This window comes from Echinops telfairi, unplaced genomic scaffold (assembly GCF_000313985.2).
Source record: "Echinops telfairi isolate 266 unplaced genomic scaffold, ASM31398v2 ScPeMD7_7458;HRSCAF=8496, whole genome shotgun sequence".
Lineage (NCBI taxonomy): Eukaryota > Metazoa > Chordata > Mammalia > Afrosoricida > Tenrecidae > Echinops > Echinops telfairi.
Window position 1 is genome coordinate 1,272,974 of NW_022111358.1, and position 24,864 is coordinate 1,297,837.

At 40.9% G+C, this 24,864-nt stretch overlaps 1 protein-coding gene and 1 pseudogene across 3 annotated transcripts in view; one reads left to right on the forward strand and one right to left on the reverse strand.

Moving 5' to 3' along the window:
• The window catches only part of SMG6 (SMG6 nonsense mediated mRNA decay factor), a 268,155-nt gene that overhangs the window by 184,863 nt on the left and 58,428 nt on the right, over positions 1-24,864 (forward strand). The window lies entirely within an intron of this gene.
• Positions 19,510-19,940, reverse strand: LOC101639970 (annotated as a pseudogene).

Sequence of the window (24,864 nt, forward strand, 5' to 3'; positions counted from 1 at the left end):
ATAAATGCCCTTTGCCTCCTAGCTATTTCCTTTGACTTTCCTCTTGTCCCACTATCATGCTCAGTCTTCATTTGGGTTTCAGTAATTCCTCTCGGTTACATTACCCTTGATCATGCCCTACCAGGCCTCCTGCACCCTCCTTACCACCGATTTGGATCACTTGTTCCCTTGTCCCTGGGTTTGTTAACACCACTACCTTTCCCCTCACCTCCCCCTCTCCCATGTCCCCAATGTTCAGTTTTAATGTATGTCAGTAAAACTGTAAAACTAAAAAAAATATTAAATCCCTTTACCTAAAAAAACAAGACAAATACATATTTTAGTATATGATAGAATAAACATTTTCAGTCTTTTAAAAAACTGTAATGGCTTTAAATTGAAATACAATAGAAAGTTTATAGTTCAAAATTAACCCATGTTGTAACATACTTCATTCTTTTTTATGGCTGAATAATGTTCCATTATCTGAAAATTGCTCATTGTCTTAGTTACCTCATGCTACTATAACAGAAATGCCACAAGTGGGCAGTAACAGAAATTTATTCTCACGGTTTAGAAGACTAGAAGTCCAAACTCAGGGTGCCATCTCCTAGGGAAGCCTTTTTCTTTCTGTTGACTCTAGGAGAAGGTCCTTGCCTCCATGACATCTGTTGGCATAGTGTGCCATGGTGACTTCCAGGTGTCTTGGTGGCAGTTTTTTTCTGATTCTTGGAGCTTCTCAAGGCAGGGCCCACACTTCCAGAGGATGGGCTTCACACTCTGTGCCCTTCTCTCCTGATGGTTCTATATCCCTCTCTCTGCTCACTTCTCTCTTCTTTTAGCTCTTAGAAGATGAAAGGTGGTAATATAAGCTCTACTCCAGGGATCAGAATTGCGGCCTGAATGAGAGTGTTGCATTCTACCTACTTCTGCCTGATTAGCATACATTGTTGTCAGATACCTTCGAGTCAGTTCCAACTCACAGCAATCCCTCTGGACAATAGAATGATATACTGCACCGTCTTCACAAGTGTGATATTTAAGTCCATCGTTGCAGCCACTATGTCAATCCATCTTGTCAAGGGTCAGCCTCTTTTTCTTTTCTCTTTTTATTGTGAATTGAGTGGGGAGTTTACATTTACATTTTAGTGGTCAGGTTATATTTCAGATCATTAACTCAGCATTCTTCAGTTTAAATCATTCATTACCTCACCCCTTATTCTACCCCCCTTTGCCTCTTCTGATTTCTCTTCTCCCTCTTGTGGTCCTCCATACTTCACCTCCCCAAGTTAGCATCTGTCAGCCCTCTAGTCCATTGCTTCATTGTCTCTCCCTGGGCAACTTCCAAAGTCTGTTCGCTTATGCAAATCTTTTTATTGGTTTTTACCTTTATAGTAGTGTTCTCATACAATTTTTGTCTTTTTGTAATTGACTAACTTCACTCAGCAAAATGACTTCCAGGTCTGTCCATGCCATGATACTTCCACATGGTTTCATCATTGTCTTTTAGTGATGCCTAGTAGTCCACTGTGTGTATGTAATAAAATTTCCTTATCCTTTGTCTACTGATGGGCATTTCGGCTGTTTCTGACTTCTTGCTCTTGTAAACAGTGCTGCAATGAACATGGGAGTGCATATGTCTGTTTGTGCTATGTCTCTTCCTTCTTTAAGGTATCCACCCACCAGATATATGCGGGAGCCTATGGAATTTCTATTCCCACTGGTTTGAGATATCATATTGTTTTCCTCAATTGGTTTTACTTATTTACAGACCCATCAGCAGTGTATGAGGGTTCTGATCTCTCCGCACCCTCTCCAGCACTTGTTTTCTGTTTTGTTTTAAACTGCTCTGTCATTTTCAGTGTAAGGTGATTCCTCATTGCTCTGATTTGCAGCTCCTGGATGACTAATAAGTGTGAGCATTTTTTATACATATGTTAGCCATTTGGATGTCATGGTCTTTCTGCCTCTTTTTTTGCTGACCTGTTGTCCTTTTGTTGATACATGTTGTCCTTTTCCAGGGACTGGTCTTTCTGATAACATGTCTAAAGAAATTTCACCTTCCTCACTTCTGAGGGGCATTCTGGCTGTACTTCTTCCAAGATAAATTTTGTTTTTCTGGCAGTCCACAGTACGTAAAATTTTCTTCCCAGCAGCATAATTCAAATGTGTTGATTCTTCTAAAATACAGTCTTCTTTGTTTATTGTCTACTTTTCACATACATTTGAGGCAATTAAAAATACCCTGGCTTGGATCAGGCACATCTAAGCCCTCAAAGTGACATCCATGCTCATAACACTTTAAAGAGATCTTATGCAGCACATTTGCCCAGTGCAATGTGTCATTTGATTTCTTGATTGCTGCTCCCATGAGCATTGAATAACAGTGGAACCTTATTAATATTAATGGTATTAACATAGAGATTAGAATTAACAAATGGAGGATAATTACATGACATTGTGGGGGTGATTATATCATGGCATAATTGCTAAATTACTGCCAAACCACTGAAAATCATGGCCTAGAGAGACATGTGGTAGTTACATAATCTAGTCAATTTGAGACAAGTGAAGGGGTGGAGTTTATTACCTGTCAGGTCGTAGCTTGATGACCTCATTTGGAGGCTTTAAGGAAATAAATAGCTCACTGGAGGCAGAATACACACTGATTCCCTGGGAGACATTGCACCTGACAAGACAAATGGAACTACACTAGTGTCCTGAGCTGGAGCTGTCTGTGGAGAACCCCGCCAGCACTGAGAAGCTTACAACACTACTGGCCTATGATCTTCCTGCATTCAGAATCATTGAATGTGTTTTTAGAGTCTGGAGAGGACTTTACAGATTGGTATCAGACATAGGGGCTAATATCAGACTTATGGACTTGGTCTGCATTGGGCTGGGATGTCTTCTCAATATTCGATTGCTCTTATATATAAAGCTCGTTCTCATATACATATCAGTGTCCATGAATTTGTTTCTGTGGTCTACCCGGACTAACACACCACATATATTTGATATATACAATGTAATTTATGACACACATTTTGTTTATCCATAAATGCATCAATTGATGGACATTTATGCTGTTTCCACTTCTTGACTATTATGAATAATGTTACTATGAACATTCACATACAACATTTTTATGTAGTCATATGTTTTCGTTTCTCTCATGTAGATCCAGGAGTGGAGTTTTGAGAAACTGCCAGACTAGACTGTGTTCTAAAGCAGATGTAACGTTTTATATTCTCACCAGTAACAAATGTATGTTTCTAACTTCTTTGTATCCTTCCCAGCGCTTGTTGTTCTCTGACTTTTTCAGTCTACTCACCCTAGTGGGTATAAAGTGGTATCTCATTTTGGTCTTTTCATTTCCATAATGACTAATGCTGTTGAGAATTTTTCATGTGTGTATTGCCCTTCTGTATATCTTCTTGGGTGAAATGTTTATTAGTTGCCTTATTTGCGCTTTTACCCTTCTTCCTAATGAAACAATTGTCCCCCACTGTCCTCAATTGCCTCTGCTTTGGATGCGTCTCAAAGTTTACTATATCAACATAGATAATAACTGTCATACACAGCCATTGGCTCAATTCTGACACACAGTGATGCTGTATGACAGAGTAGAACTGGCCTTTTGGATTTAATAAGAGTTTAAAACTTCATAGGAGTAGACAGCCTCTTCTTTCTCCCTCAAAGCACGTGGTAGGTTCCAACTGCTGACCTTTCGGTTAACAGCCAAGTGTTTAACTCTTGTGCCACCAGGGCTCCCAGAATGTAGGTGCACACTATCTAATAGGACTGCCTCTGGTTGTGGAAATGTTCTATTTCTACATCATCTGATAACTGTAGCCACTAGCTACATCTAACTATTGAGCACTTGAGATGTGGCTAGTACAAATAAGGGGCATATATTTTTACTTAATTAAATTTAAATAGGCATCTACTTTTTAGAAATCCAACCAATATCCACATGTATTCAACATGGCAGTTCTAGACTCCTGGCCACATTCCTTTAAAAAACCAATGGTTCTCAAAATGTGGTCCCAGGACAAGCTACATCAGCATCACTTGGTAACATCTGAGATGTTCACTGTATTAAACCCTACCAGAACTCCAGATCAGAAAGTCTGTGGTGAGTGGGACCTAGCAATCTTTTAACCTCTCTAAGTGATTCTTATGCCCTAAATTTGAGGGCCAATTCTCACGTACATAGATTTCACCAGAAGAAAATTTCTATAGCTTAGAAATAAATTGGAAACTATTATTAGGACAATGCATTGACTTTATGTTATTAAATTGATAAAATGTGGTTATGAAGAACTTCTTTAAGATACGGAAATTTGCCTCTATTTTTTACACAGTCTTTGAATGCTGGAATTAGAACCTTGGACTTTTGACCCGCAGCCTGGTATGCTTTCCAGCTATTGGACTGTTTCAGGAAATAAGCCTCACAGTTTGGTTTGATGTCTCCCAGAAGAGAAAAATCTGGTTACTTGGCATGCATTTCACTCTATCCCCTTTGGGGGGCTGGGTGGGGATGGCATTCTCCCTTTTCTTGCACCACATCACTTCCTCAACATGAGAGTGCCTCTGTAGTTACACACTATGCCCTATGCCCTGGGAACAATCTCCCCTTTTAGGGTTCAACAGACTTTACCTATGTCTTTTTTTCCCCTCTCATGTGCTCCCCACCCCCACCAAACCCTCTTATGCTTGAAACCTAGAAGAGGAGCTGGCTTGTTCTGTTGCTGGCCTTGAGCCAGATGTCATAACTGCAGGCAATGCCACGCTACACATCTCCAGCAGTTTGAAATGGAGAGCTGAGCTAAAGATAAGATCAGCAGCTTTAGGTGATGGCATTGTTTCAAATAAACCATGCATGACCCAAAGCTTCCACTTCAAATGGGGAATGAAATTGCTTCATCCTTTGACAGCTTGCTCCAAGAAAGAAATTTATCTTTACTTAATTGCTTTAGAGCCCAAAAGGCTACACATATAGTAATTTCTAGGAGATAATTATATCAAATAAAAAAAATACGTGAATGTGAGTATGCAACAGCAGTGGACCAGGACGGAGAGAGGTGGGTCTCACTGAACTTTCTGTAGGTGTCTGTTCTCATTTTTAGGGATCCCCCTTGAGTCCTAGACCACTGAATCTGCTGATTGGGATCCAGGTTCCAGGTAGTTGCAGCCCTGTACTGGTAGGGTTAAGTCATCTTCTACACTTATCATTGGGTAGTTCTTTGCGCAAACTCCTCCCGTGATCTGGGAGGGTCAGGCTGGCTGGCTGACTTCCGTTTATGTGTCTTCATCAGGTCTGGCTGGGCACAGACTGTCTGTACTGTGGGCCAGAGCCACCAGGGGTTCTGGTCAGTAGCAGCTGAAAAGGAACAAATTTGTTGATTTTAAAACATGACTATTTAGATGTTAGGGATAAACTTCCTGTAGATGGGGGCAGGCTACTTAGGCTAGGCATATTTGAATTTCTAGTTTTCATTTCACTGACCTTTATATTTGAAATAGTATAAAGCTTCCATTCTGTCTTTTTCATTTAAGCCCCCAACCACTACCTGACATTTTTCCTCCTATTTCTGAAATTCTAGGTTGTGCTTGTTTTTCCTTTGTCTTTTTGTTTTGTTTTTTCACCTCCTACTAAATGACTGTATTTCCGTATTGTGATAAAATAATACCTGCAAAGAATGGAAGTATTTTCCAAGTGTAGACCAAGTTCTGGATCGTCCGTGTTCACCCTCTTTTGCCTGCATCTACCTTCAGACTGCTGAGTTCTACGTACCATTCGCTGGCGAGTTCCTTGAGACTGCCCTCTAGTTGGCATCCCCAAGTGTCTAGTGTGGGCGTACATGTAAATACAGTTAGAGATGGCTGAAGAACAGTCTGTGGCTCTCCTGTCCTAAAAACAATGGCGACCTGACTTGGAGAGATACAGGGGCTTTTGAATCCTGTGGAAAAACCAGTGACTATCTGAGCCAGCATTAGGAGGTGGGGCCACAGGAGGAACCAAAATCATGATCTGACTCAAGAAGAGTAGCAGCAGAATCAACGCCTTCCATTTCCCAAAGAGTTCTGTCCAGACTGAGTTCCACAGTGCCTTCTGCTACAGGGGCCGTTCTCCAAGTGTCCTTTTGCCCTTTCAGCCTCTGTAATCAGGGTCAGTCACATTCTCCAGGTCCATCAGAGGGGAGAGTTAGCTTCAGTTTTGTAAAACTTCTCATCAAGAAACTTGACAGATATAACAAGTAATTCAATTTGCATTTGAAAACGGTCACACTGGTATGCCTCTAAGGGAAATCTGTGGCAAGTACTGTCACGTGATTTCTTGGATTCACATCAAGGAGTGTTTGAAGAAATTATACTTTTGCTCACATCTAAAACATGAACACCTGAGTAACAGCCTGGAGGGGGTCATCAAGGGTCAGTGTGTTTTTTTCTAGCTTATATCTCTCAAGTTAGGAAAAATCTGTATAATCATTACCACTCATAACCTATTTTTCTGCCACTTCTGTCCTGTTTGTGTCTTTGTCTATTGATCTGGTACCAGAAGCCTAAGAGAAGTTACCCAGTCCTACATTAAAATCATTTGTAAGGTTTCTCGAGTGGGTAATACCTCGGTTCTTGGCTTCACATGATAACAGGATTTACATCCAACCCATTTTGTAATCTAGGTGGGTTTTTATGAAGGACAGGACAAGTTTCAGGTTTTACAGTCTCAAAGGGGTTCACAATTGGGCACGAGCAACCTCGTGGAAAAGAGCACCCACACGTGTGGAACTGGGGGCGGGGGTGGTAATCCCAGGGACCGGAAGGAGCAAGAGGGCATGGGGGCAAGAGAGAGTTCCAGAGCGTGCTCCCTGCCTTTATTCTAGATCACCCCCTGCCTGGGGGAAGGCATGGTTGAAGGTATTGGTTGACCCCATTGGCTGGTGCCTACCTGGGTGATGTCATGAGCCTGGGCGTAGTTTGGACCGCCCAGGTGTACCTTCCACCTGGCTCGGGGGATTTTGAGCGAGAGCATGCTCAGTTTGGGGTCTTCATAGGAGTCTAATGGTTGCCCGATTTCATTTTAACCCTCTTTATGGAGGCCTTTGCAGGCATGGGAGGGAGAATTCCCCTATCCTTAAATCTAGCTACCTAACACATTAATATGATTAAGATCTGTTGGTATTGAAGGAAAATATTCAAGTTGCTTTCAATGTATTGGTGTAAAACAAGGCTTCAGGAATTAATGGAATACCAATTTCAATAAACAGAAGATTTTTTTGTTGAGATATTTCAACAAACAGAAGCAACTTTAGAAGCACCCACTTGTCTGTGCCAAGAAATTTGGAAGACAGCTACTTGGAGGAGATTCATATTTGTACCCATTTCAAAGAAAGATGACCAAAAGGAATGTGGAAATTATTGAACAGTATCATTAATATCACATGGAAGTAAAATTTTGCTCAAGATAACTCAAAAATGATTGCAGCTATACATCGACAGGAAACTACCAACACTTCCAGCCAGATTCAGAAGAGGATGCTGATGGAACACGGGTGTCATTGTTGATAACACAAGGGTCTTGAGTAACAGCAGAGAATACCAGAAAGACGCTACCTGTGTTTTGATTATGCAAAGGCATGCAACTGTGTAGATGTTAACAAATTAAGGATAATGTTGCAAAGAATGGGAATTCATATGATCAAGGTCTGTTGATATTGAAGGAAAATACTCAAGTTGCTTTGACTGCATTGGTGGAAAGCAGGGCTTTGGAGCATGTATAAGTTCCACATAAAAACACATACACTGCCCAGAAGAATGAACAAATCTGTCTTGGCAGAAGTACAGCAAGCATACTCCATAGAAGAGAGAGTAGTGAGACTTCATTCACCTCACAGGCTTTGAATATGTTGTCACAAGGAGCAACTCCCTGGAGAAGGGCATCGTGTTTGACGAAGTATCAGTGAAAAAGAAAAGACCTTGGTGGACACGGTGGCTCCAACAGTGTGCTTAAGATAGCAAGATTGTGAGGCTGCAGCAGGACTGGCCGTGTTTAGTTCTGTTGTACCTAGGGTAAGGTGACCAGATTGTAACATTGGTAAAGCGGGACACCATTGATAAAGCTCACATCCTGGCGAAATAGCCACATGGCAGCCGAAAACCATATACCCTAGCTTGTTGTGCATTCTTTCCAAAAATTGGGACTTTATAAAAACGCTGCGGGACATGGGGAAAATTGTTAAAAATTGGGACTGTCCCGCCAAAAGCGGGACATCTGGTCCCCTTACCCTAGGGCCGCCATGGCTCAGCACTGACTCCACAACTCCTAACCACAAGAAATAGGCTAACATCTTTCTCCTGTGGAGCAGTTGCTGGGTTCAAACCAATTAACCACGTGCCACCAGAGCTCCTTCAGATTGGTAGAGCAGGCTCATCACGTATCAGTCACCTACTTTTGGGGGGGTTAGTTGGTATTCTTAAGAGAGGAATCCTTCATTGCAGTTAAATCACCTGTAAGGTTGGTGTTTTGTGTTTTTTTAACTCATTGGCTCATACAACTCTCATCACAATCCATATATCCATTAATTGTATGTCAAGCACATTTGTACATTTGTTGCCCTCCTCATTCTCAAAACACTTGCTTTCTACTGAAGCCCTTGTTTTAAGATCCTCATTTCCCCCTCTCCCTCTCCGCTCCCCCCTCCCTCATGAACCCTTGATAATTTATAAATTGTTATTATTTTGTCTTATCTTACACTGTCCAACGTCTCCCTTCACCCACTTTTCTGTTGTCCATACCCCAGGGAGGAGGTTATATGTTGATCCTTGTAATTGGTTCCCCCTTTCTACCCCACCTTCCCTCCACCCTCCTGGTATCGCCACTCTCACCACCCGTCCTGAATGGATCATCTGTCCTGGGTTCTCTGTGTTTCCGGTTCCTATCTGTACCAGTGTACATCCTCTGGTCTAGCCAGATTTGTAAGGTAAAATTGAGATCATAGTATTGGGGGAGGGAGGGGTGAGAATGCATTTAAGAATTGGGGGGTGGGGGGGAGAATTAGGAGAAAGTTGTATGTTTCATCATTGCTGCACTGCACCCTGACTGGCTCGTCTCCTCCCCGCGACCCTTCCGTAGGAGATGTCCGGTTACCTACAGATGGGCTTTGGGTCCCCAATCTGCGCTCCCCCCTCATTTACAATGATATGATTTTTTTGTTCTTTGATGCCTGATACCTGATCCCTTCGACACCTCGTGGTCACTAGACTGGTGTGCTTCTTCCATGTGGGCTTTGTTGCTTCTGAGCTAGATGGCTGCTTGTTTACCTTCAATCCTTTAAGACCCCAGATGCTATATCTTTCGATAGCCAAGCACCATCAGCTTTCTTCACCACATTTGCTTATGCACACATTTGTCTTCATCAATCGTGTGGGAAAGGTGTGCATCATGGAATGCCAATTTAATAGAACAAAGTGTTATTGCATTGAGGACGTACTTGAGTGGAGGCCCAATGTCCATCTGCTACCTTAATACTAAACCTATAAATATATACACGTAGATCTGTTTCCCCATCATCATATATAAATATATTTACATATGTAAATGCCTGTATTCAGACATCTATAAATGCCCTTTGCCTCCTAGCTCTTTCCTCTATTTCCTTTTACTTTCCTCTTGTCCCACTATCATGCTCAGCCTTCATTTGGGTTTCAGTAATTTCTCTCGGTTACATTGCCCTTGATCAATCCCTACCAGGCCTCTCACACCCTCCTTGCCACTAATTTTGGATCACTTGTTGCTCCCTTGTCCCTGGGTTGGTCAACACCACCTTCTTTCCCCCACCTCCCCCTCTCCCATGCTGTTGTTTTCTCCTCCAGACTGTTCATCCAGCCTATCTTATCTAGATACACCTGCAGAGATAATAATATGCACAAAAAACAACCTGGCAAAGCAACAAAAGAAAGCAAACAATAAAACAACGTACAATAAATAAAAAGAAAACTTGTAAATAGTTCAAGGTCTGTTTGTTGACCTCTAGGAGGAGTATACTACAGTCGAGTCCAATGGGGGGCCACGCCCTGGCCCCAAAGTTTATCCTTGGCACTCTCTTGAGACCTCCCTGCTCTGCTCCCCCTGCTCTGCCGCACACCCTTAGTGTGTTGCCTCAGTGTGGTGGGTGTAATGTTTTTAACAACCCTCCTCACCCCCTATCCTAAAGATACTAGTTCCTCAGGTTAACAAATGGTTCTGACAGCTTTCTTTACTATGCCAAGAAGCTCTGTATAGTAAGAAATCGTGCTTCAGACCGTGTCTTAGTTTAATCTTCTACTCGAAGCAGAACATGCCTGATTCGCCTATTTTATTTAATAAAACAAATATAGTAGACTTATAAGGGATCCATAAAAACTTATCAAAAAGCAACCATCTAGCAAGGAAACAAATAAGCCCACATGGAAGAAACATAACAGCCTGTGTGATCATGAGGTGTCAACAGGATCAGGTATCAAAAGATCCAAAACAGTTATGTCGATGCCAAAGAGGGGGGTTGGAGTGGAGACCCAAAACCCATCTGTAGACAATTGGACATCCCTACCCGCACCCCCGAAGGGTTACAAGGTAGGGACAATTCAACCAGGGTGCAGTATAGCACCAACAAAATATATGTCATTCATCTAGTTCCTGAATGCTTCCTCCCCACCACTACCATAACCCATTTCTACCTTACAAATCTGGCTAGACCGGAGTACACACACTGGTACAGATAAGAAATTTTGACACATGGAATTCAGGACAGATAAAGCCCTCAGGAACAGTAGTGAGAGTGGGAAGAGGGGAAGGGTGCGAAAGGGGACCTCAGCATAATGTTGAATATATAACCCCCACCCCAGGGGGATGAATAATAGAAGTGTGGGTGTAAGGAGACAATGGACAGTGTAAGACACCAGATAACAATAATAATATATAGTTGATCAAGAGTTCACAAGGGGGAAGGGAGGAGGAGGAAAGAAGAGCTGATACCAAGGGCTCAAGTAGAAAGAAAATGTTTTGGAAATGTTGATGACAACATATGTACAAGTGTGCTTAATACAATTGAATGTTGGATTGCTATGATTTGTAAGAGCCCCACCAATAAAGTGATTAATTAATAAAAAACGTATCAAGAAAGGTAATTTAATTTCAGCTATCTTTAGACCAAAAGATAAGGAAGGGAGTGGATCGTGTTTGGGTGCAGTTTTTAATATGCTGTGTTCAGTAAAGGCTTTGTCCTAGGGATGTCTATCTGATTTAGTGTGTATGTTTTTTAATGAATCTCTACAGAGAAAGACTAGCATTCCATATTGGAAAATGGATAGCAACTTCCCTGGGATTCAAAGTCACATCAGGAGTAGACCAAGAGAAAGCATTTTGGCATGAGTGTTGAAAAGAAATGAGATGGATCAGATAAGAATGACATACAATTTACTTCCCCTACTTATAGCTAACTTGATGGTTGCATTGTCCAATACATTAGCTCTGTGTCTATTTTAATTAAAGTTTAATTTAAAATTCATTTCCTCATTACACTAACCACAATTCAGGTGGTCAATAGCCACATATAGCTAATGGCTGCTGTATTGCCAAGTGCTGCTACAGAATATGTCTATCATTGCTGAAAATTCGATTGCACAGCTCTGCTGTATGGTAAAGTTCAGAGGTGTGACTTGATTCTAACGATTGGGAGTAACAATAAGGATACAGGGAGGGAGACATCACAACATGAATGGAAAAGCTTCTAATTAGGAGTCAATCGTGGTCAGAGAAAGTAAATTCAGAAAAGCAGAAAATTACAAGATTTCTGTGAAGATAATTCCGTAGTATGTATTTTTAGGCAGGACATAATCTCTCCAAAGTGCTCAGTTCTAATGATCTTTTGTGATAAATTGCTCTGTTCTTAGAAGCATAATCTCTTCTCCTTGATGCTTTCTCTGATCGTTAGCTCTGTGTCCCCTTATCATCGCTTTTGTTTCTGTTATACAAAGAAACTAAGGTCTACAATAACACTTATCTGAGATTGTAAAACTCAGATCAATCAGTTAAGTTTGAGTGAACATGAACCCAAACTACAGAGGTCCAGTCATCACAAGATGTGTTCTCTCACACCTCAGCCCAGAAATCAGCAGTCCAGGACTGGTGCTAGGGTCCTCCAAGGTGACACACACTCACTAAAGCTGCTCTTCGAAGATGGAGCCCCTCCCAAGACAGCTAGCTCCTAGAGCAGCGGTCCTCAACCTGGGGGTCATGACCCTTCTGGGGGTGGAACGACCCTTTCACAGGGGTTGCCTGATTCATAACAGTAGCAAAAAGACAGTGATGAAGTAGCAACGAAAATAATTTTTTGGTTGCGGGGTCACCACAACATGAGGAACTGTATGAAAGGGTCACCGCATTAGGAAGGTTGAGAACCACTGTACTAGAGTTAATTTTTTTAATAAAATCTTACAATTTTCTCCTTTTCCAAATTCGCTTTCTTTGTAATTCACTGCTAATTAGAAGGCTTTTGTCATTTATATCCCAATACTTCCCTCCCTCTATCCTTATCATTATTCCCAACCCTTATAATCAAGGCATTTATGATAGCAGCGCTGCCCAACAGAACTTTTGGTGATGATAGAACTTTTCTGTAGCAGTACCAACAGGCTACATAGTAAAAGAAGAATCCTGAAAGGATTTCTCGACCCCCCCACCCTATTCACTAAGCACACCGAAAAGGGCTTCTTCAGTGCTTTGCATAAAACTTGTCCTGTATTTCATAGTCACATGGCCACCTATGCACCGTGAAGACTAGAAATCTAGTGATCCATCCAGACGGAAATGGACCCAGCTAAAAATCAAGGTTCTTTAAAAGAAGAAAAGGAAATTATTGAGAAGGGAAAGTATTGAGAAGGCTAATTGGCAAGCTCTGCCCCAACAGATGGTTTGGGTTTAAATCCAGTCCACTGTTTGATTAACTAATGATTTAGTTATCCAAGCCTCTACAGTTTTTTCCAAAAAAACATAAGTTGATGAATAATTACATTAAAAGCTCACGTTTAGTAAAGACTTGTTAAGCCCAGGTGTTATTTTGTCCTCACACCAACTATGTGCAGTAAGTGCTCCATTGTATAGCTGAGGAAACAGGAGGACTGAATCACTTGACCAACTGTATATAAATGGTAAATGACAGAGTCAAATTTTAAGCCCAAGAAGACTAGCTCTATAACCTACCCTCTAGAGTTCATATGAGAAGTCTGAATCATCATTCTACACAGACTAAATTGTAAAATGTCAGTGGGTAAAGCAGAGCAGCATCACATGACAAACGTGCATGTTATGTAGCAAATAAAGATCGATACCCTGCTGGAAATTTAATCTTCTTTTTAGAAAACAAGGGCAGCATCACATGACAAAACATGCATGTTATGTAGCAACCAAATCTCTTGACTGGCAGAATAGGGAGCAGCAGAACATAGTAAGTGGCCTATCATGCTTTGAATGTGTGTCTGTCGGTTTCCACAGGCCTGGCAGTGATCTAATCCCCACATCAGCTTATTGAACGGACTCGCTACACCTTCTCTCAAGTCTCCCATTCTAGGGCTGGGACTTGTAATTTATCCTATTCTGGTTATCATTATACTTCACCCCAGTATTCTTAAAATTTGGGTTTATTCCAATTTCAGTTTGTCCACCCTAACTGCACTGGTTCCAAGCACTAACTAAAAAGCAATGCTTTGGTGTGTCCTCTTGTTCTTCTCCTCCCTGCCCCTTTCTTTTTCTGTCCCTCTCCCAGACTGGAGGCTGAGAAAGAGATTCTTAGGCTGTGGTTTTTTTAGAAAGTTCATATCCAGGAACTCATGTTGGAACTTGTATGAGAAGATTCTGCTGGGTAATTAATTAGTGTTTTTGGAGAACCTAGAGTTCGGAGTTTCTTTATCTTGTTAATAGAAATTGTTCTCAAATATATATTTTTAAATTTTCTCTTCACCTTCATTCTCCCTGCTCCAGAGTTACAAATCTATCTGTGCCTAGTAAGAGCCCTGCTTATTTACTATTCAGCTCCTCCTCCCTACAGAGAGACCAGTACCTAAATTTACTGTCTCTATGCAGCCTGGACTCCTCTGTATGACTTTTATGTTACTTTGGCAGACTTGAGTTTCAGTGTTTATTTGTATGCTTATTTCTTTACTTGTTTACTATCTATCCTCAACTAGAATATAAAAGATCCGTGTGGTAGTAAACAAAGAACTAAGCATGTAAAGCAATTTCACCTTGTGTTACGTACCATGAAGGAAATCAAAGACCTTTTTAAAAATCATTTTATTGGGGGCTTGTACATCTCTTTACCACAATCCATACATACATTGTGTCAAGCACATTTGTACAGTGGTTGCCATCATCGTTCTCAAAACATTTGCTTTCTTCTTGAGCCGTTGGTATCAGCTCCTCATTTTTCCCCTCCTTCCCCGCCCGCCTCCTCACAAACCCTTGATAATTTATAAATAATTATTTTCTCATGTCTTACACTGTCTGACATCTCCCTTTGAAAGGCTAAGCATTTCATCTTGTTTACTAATCATTTGAAATTCATCTGTGAATTCTGTGTACATATTCTATGTCTGTTTTCTTCTGTGTTTTCTTACGCTTTATAAATTTGGGCATTGTCAGCAAATGGGTATTACAAATCTCCCAATTGTGCATCCTAGCTTTTAAATTAATGTATAGTGTTCTCATTTATGTAGAATTTGTTCTGACAAATCTATTGAACTTTCCCTATGTAGTTTATCTCATAAGAAATTCTCCACAGATATAACAAAATTAATATTGATAATTGTTGAAACTGGATTAAATGTATTTTTGTGTCTTTAAAATTTTCCATTAAAAATTATTTTTTAAAGTATTTTTTAAATATCACTTTATTGTGGGCTCTTACTCTTTTTTTTTAAAAACATTTTATTAGGGGCTCATACAGCTGTTATCGCAATCCATACACACATCAATTGTGTAAAGCGCATTTGTACATCATTCTCAAAACATTTTCTCTCCACTTAAACCCCCGACATTAGGTCCTCATTTTCCCCTCCCTCCCTGCTCCCCCTGCTCTTACTCTTTTTATTTAAGTTTTTAAGTGAAAACAAGACTACCGAAATGCGATATAATGGCAAATGTGTTTAATATTTTATTATATAGGAAAAATCAACTACTCCAGTATTAAACCAAAGCTTCTAACCTGGTGAGGTAAAAGGTTTATTTTTATCTGTTTGAACTTGTTTCCTCACCATATGTAATTTGATGAAAATATTTGCTATAAAAAACACATCTCAGAATAAGCATAAAGAGAAAAGAAGTCCTAGTCTATTCTTTTTTTATATATACATCATTTTATTGGGGGCTCGTAGAGCTCTTATCACAATCCACCCATCCATCCTTTGTGTCAAGCACATTTGTACATATGTTTCCATTATCATTTTCAAAGCACTTTCTTTCGACTTGAGCCCTTGGTATCAGCTCCTCATTTTTCCCTTTTCCTTCCTTCCCTCCCTCCCTCCATCCCTCCCTCCCTCCCTAATGAACCCTTGATAATTATAAATTATTATTTTTTCATATCTTGCACTGTCCAATGTCTCCCTTTGACAGCTGTCTATCCCCCTTTGAGGGGGTTATATAGGTAAGTCATTGTGATTGGTTCCCCCTTTCTATCCCCACCTTCCCCTCCCCCTCCTAGTATGACTACTCTCAATATTGGCCCCAAAGGGATTATTGGTACTGGATTCCCTGTGTTTCCAGATCTTACCTGTACCTATGTGCATACTCTGGTCTAGCCAGATTTGTAAGGTAGAATTAGGGTCATGATAGTGGGGGTGTGGGAGTAGAGAAGCATTAAAGAGCCAGAAGAAAAATCTATGTTTCATTGGTGTGGTACTGCATCCTGACTGGCCCCTCTTCTCCCCAAGCCCCTTCTGTAAGGAGATGTCCAATTGCCTACAGATTCTCTTTGGGCTTCCACTCTGTACTCCCCCACTCATTCACATTATGATTTTTTTGCTCTGGGTCTTTGATGCCTGATCCCTGATCCCATCGACACCTCATGATCACACAGACTGGTGTGCTTCTTCCACGTGGGCTTTGTTGCTTCCCAGCTAGATGGCCGCTTGTTTATCTTCAAGCCTTTAAGACCCCAGACGCTGTATCTTTTGATAGCAGGGCACCATCAGCTTTTCTTCACCACACTTTCTTATGCATTCGCTTTGTCTTCAGTGATCACTTCAGGAAGATGAACATCATGGAATGCCAGTTTAATAGAGCAAAGTGTTCTTGCATTGAGGAAGTACTTGAGTAGAGGCCCAGTGTCCATCTGCATCCTTAATACTAGACCTATAAATATACATAGATTTATTTCCCCATCATCATATATAAATATATTTACATATGTACATGCCTGTACTTAGTCTATTTTATAGTCAGGATAAATCTAGAAAATATGCTAATGAAGTAAGTCAGCACAAAAAGACATTCATTTTGATCTCAATAATGTGAATATTAGTGGAATATATCTAAATAGACAAGTAGTATAGAAAACAAAGTTTATTAGTGATTACCAGGGGCAGGATTGACTGGTGGGTGAGGAGTCACTGAGCTGCTGTTAAGGCTGATGGAAAACTTTGGAAATGGATAGTGGTGATGGTTGTATAAAACATGATAAACATAACTAATGTCACAGAATTGAACTTGTAAAAATGTGTGCATGGCAAGTGTTCTGTAGTCAGCCCTTCGTATCCATGGGTTCTGCAACTATGAATTCAACCAACTCTTGATTGGAAATTTTCAGAGGGGGATGGGAAGAGCAAACGATTCCGTGGTTGAGGAAATCCCTCCATGACTTAAGAGGCAGCATCACGTGCTATTTCATAGCATGTACGTTGTACAAGAGAGCTTCAAAAAGTTTATGGAGAAGAATTAAACTCACCATGGAATTTTCCCACAAACTCTTTGAAGCCCCCTTATAATAGATAGTATAAGTAATCTTGAAATGATTTAAAGGATATGGTTAGGTTATATGCAAATACCACACCATCTTACATAGGAGACTTGATCATCTGCCATCTTGGTATGGTGGGTGGGGTATTCTAGAACCAACGACCTGTGGATACTGGGGACAACTGTACTTAACCGAATTTTAAAATATTTTTGTTAATTGCAAATCTACCTGCAGGAAAAAAAGGCTTACCTAGACTGAGGTCACAAGGGGATATGGATGAACACACACACATATATTCGACATGCTTTTTTCCTAAAAGTTGGTTTTACTTTATAAAGTTGTCTTTAGCCCCTTTGGAATATTTTTGTAATTCAATTTCCCTATATGTGAATCAGGTTCTTAGGTGTATCGTTGATCCAGTGGACCAGTTAGTAACACTATTCTGGTTTCTGAGTCTCTAAGTTCGTAATGCAAGTCTTCCACATTGTTATTGTTCTTTAAAAGTGCCTTGACTCTTTCTCAACCTCTTTAAGATGGGATCAACTTTTCAAACTCCACCACAAACTTTGTGTAGATGATTGACTAGATTATTTCATAGTGTAGGTTTGAGAGAGGAGATTTATATATGTGAATTTACTTTTTCTGTAAATATATCCATGAATATGGTAGAGCATGCAGGGGACAAAGTTATGAAAACTCCTGAGACATAATCAAACACCTTGAGGGAATGATTCACTGAGCCTGAGGGATCAGGACAATAGTTTTTGATGACTATTGGCACAAAGTCAATTGGCATAACATAATTGATAAAAATGATGTTCTACTGTGTGGTCATGAGGTGTCGATGGGATCAGGTATCAGGCATCCAGAATAACACCATACCCAAGGTGAATAGAGGCGGGGAGGGAGGGAGGGAATGGAATGGAGATCCAAAGCCCATCTGTAAACAATTGGACATCCCCTCACAGAGGGGTCACAGGGAAGAGATGAGCCAGTCAGGGTCTAGTATAGCACAGATTAAACACACAACTTTCCTCTAGTTCTTTGGTGCTTCCTTCACCCCACTAGCATGACCTCAATTCTACCTTACAAATCAGATTAAACCAGAGCATGCACACTGCTACAGATAAGAGCCCGCAACGGGAATCCAAGATAGATAAACCCTTCAGGGCCAACAAGGAGAGTAGAGATACCAGGAGGATTAGGGGAGGGTAGTGGGAGAAAGGGGGAATCGATCACAAGGATCGATATAGAACCCCCTCCCAGGGGGATGAATAAAGGAAAAGTGGGTGAGGGGCGATGGAGGGAAGACAATGTAAGCCATGGAAAAAACTAATCTATAACATATCAAGTGTTCGTGAGGTGAGGGCAGGCAGGGGAGGGAGGGGGAAGAAATGGGGAGCTGATATCAGGGACAAAGTTCAGAGGATTAGGAAAGTTGTGTGTGTGTGTGTGTGTGTTTAACAGTAAACACAGGGAGGAAGGTTGGGTGGTGATAGTACAGTGAGAGAATTAGTGTATGAGTTGAATCAAATGTGTATGAATTATTGAATGTAAAAATGATCTGCTCTAAACTTCCACCTAAGTCACAATGTTAAGTTTAAAATTTTTTTAATATTGTATTTTCTAGTGGACTATTAATGCTATCACGAGAGAAAGAGGAGGGATTCTGCTACCACAAAGATTAACCCTTTCTGGGAGGCGGGGATTGCAATCATAGTGGGGGCGTAAAAGGTTGATAATGTAGCAACTGTCCAATTCTGCTTGACACGATTGACCTATGGAATGATATGATATATGTATTAATTCCCAATTAATTTTTTTAAAAGGAGATTAACCCTTTCTGAAACCCTATATAAGGTTACTATGAGTCAGACATATTGAACCTTTTTTCCCCCTGAATTCTTTGCATGAGATCTCCAGTGTTAAATTTAATGGAGTTCATAAAACAGAAATCCTTACTTTGTTTCTGACTTTAATAGTAATGATTCTAAATTTCCATCGTTAAATCTGATGCTGGCTATAGATTTTTGATAACTCTCTTTTATCAGGGTAACAATGTTCCCTTCTCTTGTCAATTCCACCTTTGTATTGAAAATTTGCAATACTAAGAACGAATTGTGATTATTAAAAAGCTACTGGAAGAGTTACAAGACCGGACAGTGGTGCATCAGTAAGGGAAAAGGTAGCTAGAGGAGACAGGATGACTGCACTCACTGAAAACAGCTTCAAAGACTTTGCTATTGCTCTAGAGGAGCAATAATCATCAGAACTATCTCCAGTGATGGACGTTTTCTGCACTGTCCAATATGGTAGTCACTCACCTACAGGTAGCTATTAAGCACCTGAGATGTGATTGATATACCCAAGGAACCGAAATTTTTATTTGACTTTATTATATTTAATTAAGGTTTTTTTTATTTTTTTAAAATTACTTTATTTGTAACATAGTAGGGACTACATCGGATATTTTTCTCAAGTGGCAAATGAGGCAAAAGATAACATTTCTCTCTGATTCCTAATGAGAACCTCGAAATCATCTGTCTTTTGGAGGATTAAATTTCTTATGACGTCTGTGATACTGCCCATGAGGATACCAACGGTGCTTGGTAGTAAAGAATATTTTTGCTAAGTTGTTCTATCATAGGTCCTTTTCTTTGTTCAAGGGGCTTATCTTTCACTTCTAGTCTACTTTTCAGCACATGATCATGTGTTTCTGCACTGTGATGTGGAGGACCTGGCCGAGGAACAGGTTTTGTATGCTCCTATGGAATGTCCACAGAAGGGTGGTAGCATACTATTGTCCTGCCATCTGATGTCAAAGCAAGCTCTACCTTGCAATGACAGTCATCTGGGAGAGGCGGTGTCGATTGATGACAAACACTGTATAAAACTCCATTTCGAATTTGATAAGAAATGTTTCAGGACAGTTCTGTTTGACATTGCCCATGTTGCTGCGACTGCCATGGGGGACCAAGATGCGTGTATCAGACGGTATGACAAGAGATGTTATGCAGACAACCTATATGAAACATCTGCTTCCAGGAACATCTATTTTCATCCCTTGACGGGTCCTCAGGGCGAAACCACCATCTTGTCTCCTAATTAAGTTTCAGTAGCTACATGGAGCTGGTGGCTACCTACTGAACAGCACTGCCCTAAAAAAAATCCTCAAATTTGCTTTCTTTTCTAAATGGTCAGTCTATGGGGATCATCTGCAGAGGCTTCATCTTTGGCCTCAGGCTGACTGATTCTTTTTTTTTTTTTTAAGCTGACTGATTCTATAGGAAACATGGTCAGAGAGGCTGGCACAAAGAGTGATTAGGGTCCCTCCAGGTGGTCTCTCAGAGAGGAGAGTCAAGAAGACCTACCGCAAGTCAAGTAGCAGTAGACCCTATTTCCTTCTGGCAATAGGTGATTTGCTCAGAACCAAAGAGAACCTATTGCTTTCCACAAATTAGCAAAGGACAGAGTCTGCTTCTGGCAGAAACAGGACTGATGCTGCCTTTTCATGTTTCTTGGGAGTCAGAAATCGTGTTGCTTAAATGAGATCCGTATTCTTTGTTAAAAAATGTCTCTTAATGAAGATGGTGATTATTTTCAATTTCCTTATGGCTTCTTTCATATATTTTCTTCATCACCATAATGCTATTCTCATAGAAACAAAAAAATGCATTTGGGTGCAAATAATTTGTTGCACTTCCTGTTCCATTTTCATGAAGGCTAAGTTAGAGTCCAGAAAATTGCCATACATCAAAAACAAAAAATAAAGTATGAACACTGTAGATAGCAGGACTTTGAACCAGTTTGAACCAATTCTATTATATTGGATGAAGCAAAACCAGGATGGGCCAGCCAGGCTTTGTAAAACATGGTGCCCAGAGTTGGAAAAATTATGGGTTGAAACCTTGAAATGAGAGACTCCAAAAGCCATGGTGAGCTCTTTCAGGAGCCTGTAAGCAATTGGATTGTTGCCAGGACCAGGGAAAGGGATGCATTCAAAGTAGGGAGGTTGACCATTGTCTGAGCACAGCACTATTACTTCTCACTCTGCCAGTCAAGAGGTTGAGTTGCTAGGCAACACACATGTCCACCTGGTTTTTAAAAGGGGAATTACATTTCTAGCAGGGCATTAACCTGGTATTTTCCCCATTCTGGTTATAGTTCCAGACAGGCACATTTTGCAACTACCACTCCATCCTGGTCTCACTTCATCTTCCATGATTGAACTGTGAAGACCAAATTCAAAGCCCTTGTAAGTAATTGAACCAAAAAGCTCCCTTTCGTTGTCTCTTTTCTCTTCCTTCCTTCCAGCCTGCCAGCTTATAAATCAAGATGCAAAAGAACTGTGTCCTTTATACTGTTAAAGTACTCCCTGCTGCTCCCCTCCCTAGTATCTCTCAAAGGACTCCCTAGGGAGATCTGCAAATCTTCTCAGAGTAAACAGGAAGACCTAATAAATAGGGAGTCTTAGAGAGCCTAGAGGCTATCAGACACAGAGGCTCTCAGGAAGATGTCTTTGGCCTTGGACAACTGGAACAGTGGGTTTGTGGTGTTTTATGTGTTGTGACTCTCCTGCAAGGGAGTCCTCCAGCCCACTCCTAAACCGGGAGAACATGTGTGTCCTGGCTTGCCTGTAACCCCTCTGTATCAGCCTTCTGAAAAGAGACTGCAATGTCCCTTGTGTATTCAGAATTGGACTAGCCCAGCAGCTGGCCAGTTCCCTAAGAATGATTTCTCCACCTTACTGCCCTGTAGTTTGCACCCCGCCCTCATTCCCAACCCTCTTCTTTAGTAGATAACTTTTCTGTTAGTAACATTTGGGTTTTCCCACACTGAAGTTGATCTATCACCATTCTACCAGAATGCCTGTGCTAACTAACCACTTGGGTGTTCTGGTGTCAGAACTTAGAAGTGTCCCAAGTGTCCCACCCATCCTCCTCAGCTCTCTTCTCTCTTTCCTGGGTTGTTGTGCTGGAACGGTATTTCTCTTGGGTTTCAGTGTGTGCAGTCTTACTTGGGTGGGGCCTGGAGCTGTTCACAGGAGTGCTGGTAATGTCTGGCCTTCAGGGCTGCCAAAGGCAAAAAGTTGGCTGCTTCTCAGTTTAAAGCACATAGTTGGATTGCTGGGACAGTGTTAGATGGAGGGTGGGGTAAGCAAATACCACTCTCTTCCTACTGTGTTTTCAGGAAATGATTATAAAGCAGCTATAAGTGCGAATGAAATAAAAAGAATGGATTGGCATACCCCTTAGCCCACTGCTAAAAAACAGATGAACTCTTCTCCTCTCCTCCTCTCCCCTCCTCTTCTCTTCTCTCTCCTCCCCGACCGCCCAGCCCCCCGCCGGGCTCCATCCCAGACTCACCCTTATTGTTCTGCTGGGCTTCACTTAGGTACTATGTCAGAGCAAAGATCCTTTTTTGCACTGCCTCTGCTCTTTTCCTGGAGGAGAACTCACTAATAATTTATGGAAGGAGAGCTGAGCTTTCCACTTCCCTGCCCTCTTCCCACCCAAGATGAACATGGGCAGAGGAATGTAAGTGGAAAGATGAACCAAGGTTTAATCCCTCAATTAGGAAGTGGAGTTTTCAGAACTAGTAGTGAATTTTTTTGCCGAGACGCTAGTTAGTGGAAGAAGTCTTTCTGCCGTCACATCTCCATTCTTCTATTCCTACCTCTTTTCCTTGTAGAGAACCCTCTAGCCTGGCACTTCTTTGAGGTTTAAGCCATATGGCTCTTATGAATCTTGTTGGAGTCTCCAGCATCCCCTGGGTCTGCCTCTCTTCCTCAGCAGCTGCTTGCCACTGACTGAGGTGGCGACTAAGCCTGTGTGTGTGGCCGGAGTCAGTGATGGGCCTCCCACCCAGGCCTGGGGAAACCCTCAGCCAATGTGGTTCCTGTGGCAGCAGCCAGACACGCCAGAGCTCCTTATACTATACTTCAGGGCTGTAGCGCAACAGCCAGCCTTATGCGGTGGCATTGTTTAGTGTTGGTTGACTTGACTCTTCTGTCCCCACCCTCTCTGTTTAAGGGAATTTGGCGATTGTCCATTAGGAAAGAAGCTGGCATTCACAAATAGCTTCTTGCAGTCTCTGGTGGTAGGAGCCAGGACCACCTTCCATCTCTGCCTTCCTACCCACATGGCAAAGGCAAAGGGCCCCTGTGTGCTTAGCCTCCTGTTGTGGGGTTTCAAGTTGCCTCAGATCAGTACACGGCTCCCTGCCAAGTTATCTGCCCAGATAAACATTTATTGTTTACAGGGACGTGTTTCAGCTGCTCTGGCTGATCCTACTGGTGAGGTCTTCTAGTTTCTTGAGATATTCAGCCAGTATATGGGGCTGACTTCCAGACAGAGAACTACTGGGACTTAGCCATTGTCCCCTCCCCCAAATTTCTCTCAGTTCCCAGTCCTGTCTCCTGGATATTAAAACTGCCTCTACATTTTCAACGTTCCTAACTTAAGAGTCGATGTTATGACACACGTAGCTGAAGGCTTCCATTAGGTGGCACAATTACCATCTGACACCATGTTTTCCTGAGTAATTAATGAGCTAGCCATTTAGTTAAGGGATAAAGACATGATCCAAACATCATGTCCACTGCATCCAAATAAATATTGTCTTTTTTTTTGGTGAGACAATTGATTTTCCAACATTTTCTAGTAGAATTTTACAGTGAGCTCATTTACACCCACCACCTGGATTCTTCTTTTTCTATAGAAAATTGTCATATATCTAAACATCCCTCTCTCCATCCCACCTATCAGTCTTTTATTTTTATGTATGTCATGTACATATTTTTCAAATATCTTCAGTATGTCTCATTAAAGTTCAGTGCTTGTATTGGTTTACATTTTCTTTCTTTTAAGATAAAATTGTGAAGTGCACAGATATTATGTGATTTTGCTAGCTTTTGACAAATGCATATAACCCAAACACCCCTCAGAAAATAGAATCTTGTAATATTATGACTTCTTAGTTCTACTTTTAAAAGTAACCTCTGTTCTGATTTTTTCTCCCCAATAGATTAGCTATAGCTTAAAACTTCATATAAAGGGGATCATACCGTGTATACTGTTTGACATAAGACTCTTTTTTTTTTCACTTAGTATGTGTTTTAAATCCCCATGATTTGCTGCATGTATCATTAGTTCATTTCTTTGTATTGCTTAGTATTCCGTTTATGAATGTGCCATAGTCTGTCAGTCTCCTGGTTGTTGGGTCACGTGAGAGGTAAACTGCTATAGATTCTTAGACATCTTTTTGTGGGCAGGTGTTTTCTCTTTTGCAAATGCCTAGGACTGGAATTGCTGAATCACAGGGTAGTTTCATGTTTTATTAGAGACTGTCGAACCTTTTTCCAAAGGTAATTGTAGCATTTGCACTCCAGCAATAATGAGAGTTCTAGTCACTCCACATCCTCATTCTGGTAGGTCTGTGATGATTTATCATTGTGGTTTTAATTTGCATTTCTTATTTCCTAATGAAGTTGTGAATTTTTTCTTGTACTTTAATGGCCATCTGTGTATCATCTTTGGAAAGGATCTTTTAAAATACTTGCCTATTTTCTTTAACTTAATTGTTTTCATATATTCTGTGTGTGTGTTGGATGTGAGTGCTTAGTCATATATATACTTTGCAAATATGTTCACTCACTTTATTTATTAACAGTTTTATTGGCATATTCGCATGTAATACAATTCAATAGTTAAATCATATTAAGAAGAGCTATACAATCATCACCACAGTCAATTTTAGAACATTTTCTTCTTTCTAGTACTCATTGTTGTTTTGGGTTTTTTAAAAATCATTTTATTGGGGGCTCATACAACTCTTATCACAATCCATACATACATCCATTGTGTCAAGCACATTTGTTGCCATCATCATT